The sequence below is a fragment of the Mobula hypostoma genome, chromosome 3 (genome assembly GCF_963921235.1).
Source record: "Mobula hypostoma chromosome 3, sMobHyp1.1, whole genome shotgun sequence".
NCBI lineage: Eukaryota > Metazoa > Chordata > Chondrichthyes > Myliobatiformes > Myliobatidae > Mobula > Mobula hypostoma.
In genome coordinates, this window is record NC_086099.1 from 88847296 (window position 1) to 88861009 (window position 13714).

The 13714-nt window shown below is 43.4% G+C and overlaps 1 protein-coding gene across 1 annotated transcript in view; it reads right to left on the reverse strand.

The window, feature by feature from the left end:
- The window catches only part of LOC134343462 (complement C1q tumor necrosis factor-related protein 7), an 88059-nt gene that overhangs the window by 65286 nt on the left and 9059 nt on the right, over positions 1-13714 (reverse strand). Inside the window, exon 2 of the mRNA XM_063042177.1 lies at positions 13523-13666. The gene's annotated coding sequence lies outside the window, so the exon portion shown is untranslated. The remainder of the gene's footprint in view (positions 1-13522; positions 13667-13714) is intronic.

Sequence of the window (13714 nt, forward strand, 5' to 3'; positions counted from 1 at the left end):
GAAGGAGCGGTTGATTTAAAACCCGGTCAAGACCACCCGGCAACACAAACGTTCGAGGTCGGCCGAGGTGCGACAAGTGAAACGAGTTAGTCAAAATATCAGCCAATATAATCAAGGTTTGCTCTAGGGGAGTGGCCTTGTTGAGGGAAGTGCCTTGTGAGAAAAGCACGAGTCTTTGTCTCGAGAGTCTTCGGCGAAGAGGCTGAGGGAGGATACTACGCCACAGTTGGAGAGGGTGAGAAGTGGCGAAGAAATGACAGGTCAACCGATTCAGTGTGATCTTGCATGATGTGGGAGGTCAGGGACGTTGATGGTGCCTCTGGCTGCTACAAATGTGGAAAGTGTGTCCAGGTTCAGCTCCTCAAGGACCGTGTTGAGGCACTGGAGAGGCAACTGGATGACCTCAGGTTCATCCGAGAAACAGAGATTTTTCTGGACAGGACCTGCAGTGAGATCGTTACACTGAAGATACTGGAAGAGAGAAGTGGGGCAACGATGAGGAAGGGATGGATGCTTGGAGTACAGGAGACCCCAGGGGATGTGCCTCTTGAAAACAGGTTCACCCTCTTGGAAGCTGTCGGGACAGAAGACAGTGCCAGTCGGAGAGGCGGATGGGTATGCGAGTCAAAAATTGGCGCCAGCAAACTCGGGGAGACAGACGTCAGGCAGAGCCGTGGTAGTAGGGACTCCATAGTGAGAGGTACAGAAAGGGGTTTCTGCGGCAACAGGCGGGATTTAAGGATGATGTGTTGCCTCCCTGGTGCCAGGATCCAGGACGTCACAGATCAATTGCAAGGCATCCTCAAGGGAGAAGGTAATCAGCCGGAGGTGGTGGTGCATGTCGGCACAAACGACGTCAGGAAGAAGAGGAGAGACATTTTACGGCGTCACTTCAGAGAACTCAGAAGAAGGCTGAAAAGCAGGACCTATAGGGTGGTTATCTCTGGTTTGCTTCCAGTTCCTCGTACTGGTGAGGGCAGGAACAGGGAGATAGGGGATCTGAATGTGTGGCTGAGGAGCTGGTGCGGGAAGCAGGGATTTAGATTCTTGGACCACTGGGATCTGTTTTGGGGTAAGGATGATTTGTACAGAAGGGACGGGTTGCATCTTAACAGACGGGGGACCAGCATTCTGGCAGGCAGGTTTGCCACTGCTACACGGGTGTGTTTAAACTAAGTCGTGGGGGGAGGGGATGAACTGGAACTATAAGGGTGGAATTAAAGGGAATGAGAGAATAAGAAAAGTTAAGAAAGACAACAGAATTAAGGGGGCAGAAAGCTCAGGAAGGGATCGGAGAATATGGCCAAGTGCAATAGGAATTGATGTGAGAGGTGAGGGGAGTAAAAGTATTACTTTAAAAGGATTAAAAGTATTATATATGAATGCACGGAGTATAAGAAATAAAGTGGATGAGTTTGAGGCTCAGTTGGAACTTGGCAAGTATGATGTTGTGGGAATAACAGAGACATGGCTGCAAGAGGAGCAGGGCTGGGAAATGAATATTCAGGGGTATACATCCTATCGAAAGGACAGACAGGTTGGCAGAGGGGGTGGGGTGTCTCTGCTGGTGAGGAATGAAATTCAGTCACTTGCGAGGGGGGACATAGAATCTGGAGATGTAGAGTCAGTATGGATAGAACTGAGAAACTGTAAGAACAAAAAGACCCTAATGGGAGTTACCGACAGGCCCTCAAACAGTAGCCTGGATATAGGGTGGAAGTTAAATCAAGAGTTAAAATTGGCGTGTCGCAGAAGTAATTCTACGGTTGTTATGGGGGATTTTAACATGCAGGTAGACTGGGAAAATCAGGCTGGTACAGGACCCCAAGAAAGGGAGTTTGTGGAATGCCTCAGAGATGGATTCTTAGAGCAGCTTGTATCAGAGCCTACCAGGGATAAGGCAATTCTGGATTTAGTGTTGTGTAATGAGCCAGATTTGATAAGGGAACTCGATGTAAAGGAGCCATTAGGAGGTAGTGACCATAATATGATAAGTTTTAATCTACAATTTGAGAGGGAGAAGGGAAGATTGGAAGTGTTAGTATTACAGTTGAACAAAGGGGACTATGGACCCGTGAGGGAGGAGATGGCCAAAGTTGACTGGTAAGATACCCTAGCAGGGATGACAGTGGAACAACAATGGCAGGTATTTCTGGGAATAATACAGAAGGTGCAGGATCAGTTCATTCCAAACAGGAAGAAAGATTCTAAGGGGTGTAAGGGGTGACTGTGAATGACGAGGGAAGTCAAGGACAGTATAAAAATAAAAGACAGGAAGTATAACATAGCAAGGATGAGTGGGAAGCCAGAGGATTGGGAAAATTTTAAGGAGCAACAGAAGATAACTAAAAAGGCAATAAGGGGGGAAAAGATGAGGTACGAAGGTAAGCTAGCCAAGAATATAAAGGAGGATTGTAAAAGCTTCTTTAGGTATGTGAAGAGGAAAAAAATTAGTTAAGACCAAAGTTGGGCCCTCGAAGACAGAAACTGGTGAAATTATTATGGGGATCAAGGAAATGGCAGATGAGCTGAACAGGTACTCTGGATCTGTCTTCACTAGGGAAGACACAAACAATCTCCCAGATGTAATAGTGGCCAGAGGACCTAAGGTAACAGAGGAACTGAAGGAAATTCGCATCAGGCAGAAAATGGTTTTGGATAAACTGATGGGTCTGACGGCTGATAAATCCCCAGGTACTGATGATCTGCATCCCAGGGTACTTAAGGAGGTGGCTCTAGAAATCGTAGACGCATTGGTAAACATTTTCCAATGTTCTATAGTTTCAGGATCAGTTCCTGTGGATTGAAGGGTAGCTAATGTTATCCCACTTTTTAAGAAAGGAGGGAGAGAGAAAACAAGCAATTATAGACCAGTTAGTCTAATATCAGTGGTGGGGAAGATGCTGGAGTCAATTATAAAAGATGAAATAGTGGCATATTTGGATAGCAGTAGCAGGATAGGTCCAAGTCAGCATGGATTTATGAAGGGGAAATCATGCTTGACTAATCTTCTGGAATTTTTTGAGGATGTAACTATGAAAATGGACATAGGAAAGCCAGTAGATGTAGTGTACCTGGACTTTCAGAAAGCCTTTGATAAGGTCCCACATAGGAGGTTAGTGTGCAAAATTAGAGCAAATGGTATTGGGGGTAGGGTACTGACATGGATAGAAAATTGGTTGGCAGACCGGAAACAAAGAGTAGGGATTAATGGGTCCTTTTCGGAATGGCAGGCAGTGAATAGTGGGGTACTGCAAGGCTTGGTGCTGGGACCGCAGCTATTTACAAAATACATTAATGATTTAGGTGAAGGGATTAAAAGTAACATTAGCAAATTTGCAGATGACACAAAGCTAGGTGGGAGTGTAAAATGTGAGGAGGATGTTATAAGAATGCAGGGTGACTTGGACAGGTTGGGTGAGTGGGCAGATGCAGTTTAATGTGGATAAATGTGAGGTTATCCACTTTGGTGGTAAGAACAGGAAGGCAGATTACTATCTGAATGATGTCAAGTTAGGAAAAGGGGAAGTACAACGAGATCTTGGTGTCCTTGTTCATCAGTCACTGAAAGTAAGCACGCAGGTACAGCAGGCAGTGAAGAAAGCTAACGGCATGTTGGCCTTCATAACAAGGGGAGTTGAGTATAGGAGCAAAGAGGTCCTTCTGCAGTTGTACAGGGCCCTGGTGAGACCACACCGCGAGTATTGTGTACAGTTTTGGTCTCCAAATTTGAGGAAGGACATTCTAGCTATTGAGGGAGTGCAGCGTAAGTTCATGAGGTTAATTCCTGGGATGGCGGGAATGTCATATGTTGAAAGATTGGAGCGACTGAGGTTGCATACACTGGCACTTAGAAGGATGAGAGAGGTTCTGATTGAAACATATAAGGTTATTAAGGGATTGGATACGCTAGAGGCAGGAAACATGTTTCCGATGTAGGGGGAGTCCAGAACCAGAGGCCACAGTTTAAGAATAAGAGGTAGACCATTTAGAATGGAGTAGAGGAAAAACTTTTTCACACAGAGGGTTGTGGTCCTGTGGAATGTTCTGCCTCAGAAGGCAGTGCTGGCTCGAAGGGCTGAATGGCGTATTCTTGCACCTATTGTCTATTGTCTGTTGTCTATAAAACTGGCCTCACACACATACTTTCTCCTTTCTGCAAATAATACTAGTAAACCTACCTCGACTCGTCTTGTAACCACCTAAGCCTGTTGAGCCAAAGCCCTATTACTCTGCTGCCTCTCACTCCGCTGCCCACTGGATATGGCGGTCTTCTTTTTAAACATTTCGCGCTCTGCTGGCTGACGTCACGTGCCTGAGCAGTCCTGCCTCTCTTTTACCCCGAGTGGTAAAAACTGCCTTGGCTCCAATATAATAGAGTCTTTTAAGAGACTATTAGATAGGTACATGGAGCTTCGAAAAGTAGAGGGCTATGCGCTAGGGAAATTCCAGACAGTTTCTAGAGTAGGTTACATGGCCAGCAGCGCATTGTGGGCTGAAGAGCCTGTAATGTGCTATAGATGTCTATGTTATACATTCTATGTTTTTCTTACATTTCTTTCTGTTCCATTTAACCCTTGTTGCAGTTAATGTCTCTACCTCTCTCTTTTTTCACCTTCTAATTTTGCATTGAATTGAATGGTGTAATTTACACTTCAACTTCGTTTGACTCTTTGAGATTTCTTCAGTTGACTGAAGATACACTGAGTCACACTGGTGCCAGATTCCCCTCAGACAAGCCAAACTGTGGTGGCAGTCTAAGTACTGCATATTTTCAGCAAATATTCTGTGAAGAGACTGTGGACGGCTTTGAGAATAATTGACCACGAGCACTATTGCTTCGACATTGACCGCAGAATTCAAAGGAATAAAATTTAAAGTGGAATGGAAGGAAGCCATTTTGGTGACACTGTGGTGGAGCTGACAGAACCAAGCATCACAACTTCAGAGACCTGGGTACAATCCTGATCTTTGGTGCTTTCTACATGGAGTTTGCATGACCAGTGTGGACTTCCACCAGCTGCTCTAGCTTCATCTCTCATTGCAAGTTCATACAAGAGTGAGAGGTTAATCAGCTGCTCTAAATTGTTCATTGTGAGTAGATGAGTGATAGAAACAGTGGGGGAGAGGGGTAGAAATGAGAATGTGGGAGAATATAAAAATGGGACAAATGCAGAATTAGTGTAAATAGATGATTTCTGCACACTACTTGAGGAAAATTTCCTTTCTTTTTGAAATTTCTCTCCATTTCATGCATATCCTCTGCAGTGCACTAAAACGAGTTCAACAAAAAATGAGAACATCTTGCTGGGCCTTATACCATCAAAAAATACGAGAGAAAATGCTGAAGCTATTCAGGTACATGTGAAGAGAGAAGCAGGATTTGAAATATTAACTGCTTCTCTCTTCATAGGTGAGGTCCTAATTTCTGAGAATCTTCAAGGCATTCTGCGTTCATTTCAGATATCCAGCATTATCAATGTAATGCAATTTAATATCCAGCAATAAGCACAAGGAGGCCTCTAATTGTCTAGTCCGGATCTGGAAAAGATGCATATTTATTTGGTCTCTATGCCCAAAGTAGATGATGAAGATGAATGATTCGATAAATTCTTTGCCATTGGGTAAACCTTGCTAAATGGGCAATGTGTGGAAACCAGACAAGTGCCTTCCTAAGGGATCACTACAACTAAATTACAGGTGGCCCCCGTTTTGCGAACATTCGCTTTACGACACCTCGCTGTTATGAAAGACCTACATTAGTTACCTGTTTTCACTAACAGAAAGTGCTTTCACTGTTACGAAAAAAGGCAGCATGCGCCTGAACACCCAAGCTCCTCCCCCAGAACTGCATTCTAGCCAGCATTGATTATTTTGTGCATCCGTTAGCAAGGTGAGTTCTAAGGTATCGGAAAAGCCTAAAAGAGCTCGTAAGAGTGTTACACTTAGCGTAAAACTAAACATAATTAAGCGTTTTGATTGTGGTGAACGAAGTAAGGACATTGTCTGCGCGTTGAACTTGCCCGCGTCCAACATTCGCACTATTTATACGCAGAGAGAAAGAATTTTGAAAGCTGCCGATGATACTGTTGGTTCTGTTCGTAGCAAAGTGGTATCTCTTAGTCAGCATCCAATAATGGATAAGATAGAAAGTCTATTGCTTGAGTGGATTGATGGGTGTACAAAGCGTGGTGTTCCGTTAAGTTTTCCTTTGCTTTAGGAGAAACCAGTCAGTCTTTTTAATCAGCTGAAACAGAAAGCACTGGACGATGGTGATAAAAGTGTTGGAACGCACCCAACACATCTTTAAGAAAAGAGCCGAAATAAACAAGCTAATTAATTAGGTGCTGCCTGGCACGTAAATGTTGGCCCAGATCAGAGGCGATGGCCGATTGCGTCAGGTGGTTATTCGTATAAGCAAGTGTTTAACTGTGACGAAACTGCAATTTATTGGATTCTTCCTGATTCTGGTAAGTGAAACTACACCGTACATACATTACTTCTACTTCATATAGACTGTGTATTTTTATGTGTTATTTGGTATGATTTGGCAGTGTCATAACTTAAAGGTTATTGGAGAGAGTGTTTCTGCCAAGAGTGCTTCTGCGAGATTTTCGCTGTGCTAGGCAGTGCTGCAGAAAATTATTTCTACTTTATATAGGCTGTGTATCATTCCTACTTTTACTATATCTTACTGTTATTTTAGGTTTTATGTGTTATTTGGCATGATTTTGTAGGTTATTTTTTGGGTCTGGGAACGCTCAAAAATTTTTCCCATATTAATAAATGGTAATTGCTTATTCACTTTACGACATTCCGGCTTACGAACTGTTTCATAGGAACGGTCTACCTTCGGATAGCGGGGGAAACCTGTATCTTACAATTAGATTTGCTGTACTGTTGCAGGTGGGTTTGGGTCACTGGTCATAGAGGAGAAGAATTGAAAAGGGTTAGGTGTCAGCTGGTGTGGGTTATCATGTCTATAAAATATCTGAATTCAGTGGGTTCCTAACCTCTAAAAAGGCATGAGACACATGGAGTCCAAATAAATTCTTATCCTTAAAAGTTCTTCATAAATTGTTTTTTTTAAAATTTGCTACAAAATCATGATATAATAAGTCTTGCAACATATTTCTTACAGAAATGAGAACCTTAAACAAATTTCATAGCCATAGTCTTTCATAGCTGATATTAATATCCCACAATGACCCAGAGACCAGACTGTAAAGTGGGACATGCCCCAATTAGTCTTTTTGAGGAGTGGTAAATGTGTTACAGACTGTGATTGTCATGCCTGCATTAATGACAAGCTTGCGAACCTGAGGAGATTCAAAAACAGGGGTGGTTTAGTAAGTAAAAGAGGCTCTATATAGCCACCTCCTAGCGCTGGATGTCCAGGCTCCTCAGCTCATGCTGAAGCAGCCTTCATACATACTGCAATGGTCTTCTTCTACAAGAGAGGTCATGAGCCAAGAGCCTGCCAAGGGCCAGCCATGTGTGAGTTATCAGGCACAAGTGACCTTAGGACCTCAAGGGTGGCGTTCTCAGGATTGCTGCCAGCGCTACGTGACAGTGATGGTAAGAATTGGAGGAGATGGCAGTTGAATGCGTGGCTGAGGAGTTGGTTCAGGGAGCAGGGTTTTAGATTTTTAGATCATTGGGATCTCTTCTGGGGAAGGTGGGGCCTGTACAGATTGGATGGGTTGCACCTGATCTCGAGGGGGAGCAATATCCTTGCAGGTAGGTTTGCTAGCATGGTTTGGGAGGGTTTAAACTAATTTGCGAGGGGGATGGGACCCAGAGCGATAGAGCAGTGAAAGAAGTGCATTGAGTAAAGCCAGATCTAACATACAGAGAGGCTTTGAGGAAAGAGAAGCAGAATAAACGGTGTAAAGACAGTAAGGGAGAAGGGCTGAAATGTGTGTACCTCAATGCAAGAAGCATCAGGAACAAAGGTGATGAACTGAGAGCTTGGATACATACATGGAATTATGATGTAGTGGCCATTACAGAGACTTGGCTGGCACCAGGGCAGGAATGGATACTCAATATTCCTGGATTTCAGTGCTTTAAAAGGGATAGAGAGGGCGGAAAAAGGGGAGGAGGAGTGGCATTACTGGTCAGGGATACTATTACAGCTGCAGAAAGGGTGGGTAATGTAGCAGGATCCTCTTTTGAGTCAATATGGGTGGAAGTCAGGAACAGGAAGGGAGCAGTTACTCTATTGGGAGTATTCTATTGGCCCCCTGGTATCAGCAGAGATACAGAGGAGCAGATTGGGAGGCAGATTTTGGAAAGGTGCAAAAATAACAGGGTTGTTATCATGGGTGACTTTAACTTCCCTAATATTGATTGGCACCTGATTAGTTCCAAAGGTTTAGATGGGGCAGAGTTTGTTAAGTGTGTCCAGGACGGATTCCTGTCACAGTATGTGGACAGGCCGACCAGGGGGAATGCCATACTAGATCTAGTACTGGGTAATGAACCGGGTCAGGTCACAGATCTCTCAGTGGGTGAGCATCTGGGGGACAGTAACCACCGCTCCCTGGCCTTTAGCATTATCATGGAAAAGGATAGAATCAGAGAGGACAGGAAAATTTTTAACTGGGGAAAGGCAAATTATGAGGCTATAAGGCTAGAACTTGCGGGTGTGAATTGGGATGATGTTTTTGTATGGAAATGTACTATAGACATGTGTCGATGTTTAGAGATCTCTTGCAGGATGTTAGGGATAAATTTGTCCCGGTGAGGAAGATAAAGAATGGTAGGGTGAAGGAACTATGGGTGACAAGTGATGTGGAAAATCTAGTCAGGTGGAAGAAGGCAGCATACATGAGGTTTAGGAAGCAAGGATCAGATGGGTCTATTGAGGAATATAGGGAAGCAAGAAAGGAGCTTAAGAAGGGGCTGAGAAGAGCAAGACGGGGGCATGAGAAGGCCTTGGCAAGTAGGGTAAAGGAAAACCCCAAGACATTCTTCAATTATGTGAAGGAAAAAAGGATGACAGGAGTGAAGGTAGGACCGATTAGAGATAAAGGTGGGAAGATATGCCTGGAGGCTGTGGAAGTGAGCGAGGTCCTCAATGAATACTTCTCTTCGGTATTCACCAATGAGAGGGAACTTGATGATGGTGAGGACAATATGAGTGAGGTTGATGTTCTGGAGCATGTTGATATTAAGGGAGGGGAGGTGTTGGAGTTGTTAAAATACATTAGGACAGATAAGTCCCCAGGGCCTGAAGGAATATTCCCCAGGCTGCTCCACGAGGCGAGCGAAGAGATTGCTGAGCCTCTGGATAGGATCTTTATGTCCTCGTTGTCGACAGGAATGGTACTGGAGGATTGGAGGGAGGCAAATGTTGTCCCCTTGTTCAAAAAAGGTAGTAGGGATAGTCCGGGTAATTATAGACCAGTGAGCCTCACGTCTGTGGTGGGAAAGCTGTTGGAAAAGATTCTTACAGATAGGATCTATAGGCATTTAGAGAATCATGGTCTGATCAGGGACAGTCAGCATGGCTTTGTGAAGGGCAAATCATATCTAACAAGCCCGATAGAGTTCTTTGAGGAGGTGACCAGGCATATAGATGAGGGTAGTGCAGTGGATGTGATCTATATGGATTTTAGTAAGGCATTTGACAAGGTTCCACACGGTAGGCTTATTCAGAAAGTTAGAAGGCATGGGATCCAGGGAAGTTTGGCCTGGTGGATTCAGAATTGGCTTGCCTGCAGAAGGCAGAGGGTGGTGGAGGGAGTACATTCAGAGTGGAGGGTTGTGACTAGTGGTGTCCCACAAGGATCTGTTCTGGGACCTCTACTTTTCGCGATTTTCATTAACGACCTGGATGTTGGGGTAGAAGGGTGGGTTGGCAAGTTTGCAGACGACACAAAGGTTGGTGGTGTTGTAGATAGTGTAGAGGATTGTCAAAGATTGCAGAGAGACATTGATAGGATGCAGAAGTGGGCTGAGAAGTGGCAGATGGAGTTCAACCTGGAGAAGTGTGAGGTGGTACACTTTGGAAGGACAAACTCCAAGGCAGAGTACAAAGTAAATGGCAGGATACTTGGTAGTGTGGAGGAGCAGAGGGATCTCAGGGTACATGTCCACAGATCCCTGAAAGTTGCCTCACAGGTGGATAGGGTAATTAAGAAAGCTTATGGGGTGTTAGGTTTCATAAGCCAAGGGATAGAGTTTAAGAGTCGCGATGTAATGATGCAGCTCTATAAAACTCTGGTTAGGCCACACTTGGAGTACTGTGTCCATTTCTGGTCACCTCACTATAGGAAGGATGTGGAAGCATTGGAAAGGGTACAGAGGAGATTTACCAGGATGCTGCCTGGTTTGGAAAGTATGCATTATGATCAGAGATTAAGGGAGCTAGGGCTTTACTCTTTGGAGAGAAGGAGGATGAGAGGAGACATGATAGAGGTGTACAAGATAATAAGAGGAATATATAGAGTGGATAGCCAGCACCTCTTCCCCAGGGCACCACTGCTCAATACAAGAGGACATGACTTTAAGGGGTGGGAAGTTCAAGGGGGATATTAGAGGAAGGTTTTTACTCAGAGAGTGGTTGGTGCGTGGAATGCACTGCCTGAGTCAGTGGTGGAGGCAGATACACTAGTGAAGTTTAAGAGACTACTAGACAGGTATACGGAGGAATTTATGGTGGGGGCTTATATGGGAGGCAGGGTTTGGGGGTCAGCACAACATTGTGGGTCGAAGGGCCTGTACTGTGCTGTACTATTCTATGTTCTATATTCTAAGCGAGTTTAGGTTCTCAGCACCTCAGTTTGCATGTCAAGGACATGGAGTGCCCAGGAGGACTTTGTGCAGACCATGGTAAGTGTCTGAAAGGCCATACAAATGATTTCATGAGAAACTAATGTGAAAGTTGCAGCCTGCAATAGAGTTGCCACTGATTACACAAACGCTGTAGTTCAGAACCTGTTAAAGCTTGTGACACACAATTAACATTGAATTACACCGGAGGAGGCCATAAAGTAAACAATTTGCACCCTTGGCATTTTACAATGCTTAACCATTTATGGACCTAATATTATGGGATGCTCAATTAGGAAGTGCTTCTGAATGAGTAAAGCAGGAACAAAGCTTTTAGTGTTATTTGCATCAGCAATGATGATCATTAGAGTCAGCTGCATTATGAAGTACCCACCTATTAGAGTGATAGCTCAAGCTGTGCCTTTGCTCATTTCCACTTCTCTATCAGGAGCAGAGAAATGTGACAAAGCTGTTTGTAATTGATTGAAATTGATGAGTGCATTAGACACCCCTTGCCAGCTGCCCTCCTGTACTTGATGTCTCAACCATCACTGCTTACTTGATCTCAGCCACCAGACTTACAATAAATGGTGACCTCCATCTTTCAGGAGAATGTTTCATTACTGGATTATGCTCTTACCATCATCAAGCTTGCTGTAAGTTGATACCTGAATGAAAATGATTTGTAGCACAGTGCCTCACCATTAATGTAGACTCTCTGCCCCATCATATTTCTACAATGAACTGTTCTTGAGCAACAGTGATTGTGTGAGCGTTGATGAAACAGATACATACAGCTGTTTCTTTTACTTTCTCCTTCACACATTTGACGATCATCATCAAATCCTCTAGCACCTTCTTTAATTATCTCATGACTGCAATTTTTGCACCATCAACCTCTCAAACCCTGCACCAAGTTTCTCACCAACATATCCTCCCTCCTCTCCTCTTTCAGACTCTGTACATCATGATAACTCATTCTCTGAAATTTAGCATTCCATTTCAGCTTTCCTGTTTGAATTTCCTGCCCTTCCCTTTTCCCAAAGCCTCCCCATGAATTTTCCTGTCCATATGTCCATATCTGACCTTCCAATAGTAGTCCTGACAATAGATCAGGAATGATCCGAGTCTCTTTTTGTGTCCTAGTCTGTGGGACACAGAGATCAGGGACAATTTCTCCATGTCAGGGTTGGCAGAGTTCTGTAATCAAAGCATGAAATTCTGGAGCTCACACCCAGCTTTTGACTGGGTACCAAGAGATTCCCAACCTTTTTTTATGTTACAAATCTCTACTATTAAACAAGGGGTCTGTGAACCCCAGGTTGTGAACCCCAGGATAAACTGCCAAAGGCTGACAGAAGTCTAAGGATTTCTTGCAAAACTTCAGAATAAAACTATAAAACTCAATGGTGACAACCCAAAAGCTAGCACTCATTCATGGGTTTATGAATTCACATTTATCCTGAGGGCAACAATGAACCAAAAAAAACCCCAGCAAAACTTAATTGCCAAAAAATATTAACTTCAGACAACAGACTAACCACTTGTGCTTTACTTGACAGTCAGTTCTAAGGTTTACAGGAAATATCATGTCATTAACTGTGGCTCTGAATATTGTGGTGTTTCCATTATTCAGTTGAACTCAGCCAAGTGTCAGATTCACAATCAAGCCAGCCTGGGAAAAGTCTTAAACAGCCTAACGCAATTTCATTTTTCTCCTTATAGAATTCATGTAGACCCTGAAAGCCAGAGTTATTTGCCTTAAACTGATCTGCAAATTCATCAGAAGATTGTACTTGTACAGACTGTCACTTCAAACTTGTGATGAGACTTTCCACATGTTTCTATAAGTAACCCCAATTTTTTTCTCTCAGTGCTCCTGCAGTGCTAATTCAGAACAAAAGAGATTTTGTTTAACAGATGTGTCAGTATGGAACCTTCTATTATGTAGAGAGTTTAGTTTTTTTTCTCTCCCCAGCTAATTCATTAGGAAACATGATTGGAACATACTGTTAAATGTCTGGAAATATTTATTCATTTTAATTTAATATTACAACAGAAATTTTACATGGACATCTTCTCATGTAGATATATGGCAGCATGACTGAGTGTGGAAAACAGTTGGTTTCAGAGTTAAGTGATTGTATTTTTGCATAATGTTCAGCAAACTCATCCATAGAAAAACCTACCAAATGTTGAAAGGACTAGATACAATGGATGTGGAGAAGATGTTTCCTGTGGTTGGAGGGAAGGGCATGGTAATCCAGAACTAGAGGGCATGGCCTCAAAATTAGAACAGAGGTAAGAAGGAATTTTTTTAGCCAGAGATTAGTTAAACTGCTGGAATGCTCTGCCCTAGACTGCGGTGGAGGCCAAGTCCATGCATTTATTTAAGGTGGAAGTTGATTGTTTCCTGATCGGTCAGGGCATCAAAAGATATGGCGAGAAAGGAGGTGTATGGGGTTGAATGGGATCCAGGATCGGCCATGATGGAATGACGGAGCAGACTCAATGGGCTGAATGGCCTAATTGCTCCTATGTCTTATGAAACAACACATTTAATGAAAGGTGCTGAAGCTTTCATGGAGTAAATACAGATACATTCACAATTGCATAGAGGGAAGCAAACTGTAGTCATCTTTATGATGTTCCATATAGAGTGAAGTCAGGCCACTGGACTTTGCTGAACCTGGAGTACCCCTCTGCATTCACATGGTTGAAACAGATGTCTGATATTACTGACCTTGCAACTTTAAGTCAGATGATGAATCAGCACCAGGTTGGCTTATTGAGACTCCGTACCGAAAAGATTTGCCAAAACATAAAGGTATGCTGGAGTATTGCCTTTGCCGATGTCTTTAAGTATTCTTAACCTTTTTAAACATCACTGACATTCAGAAAAATATGAAATTAATAATGTAGAACTAAATAATTA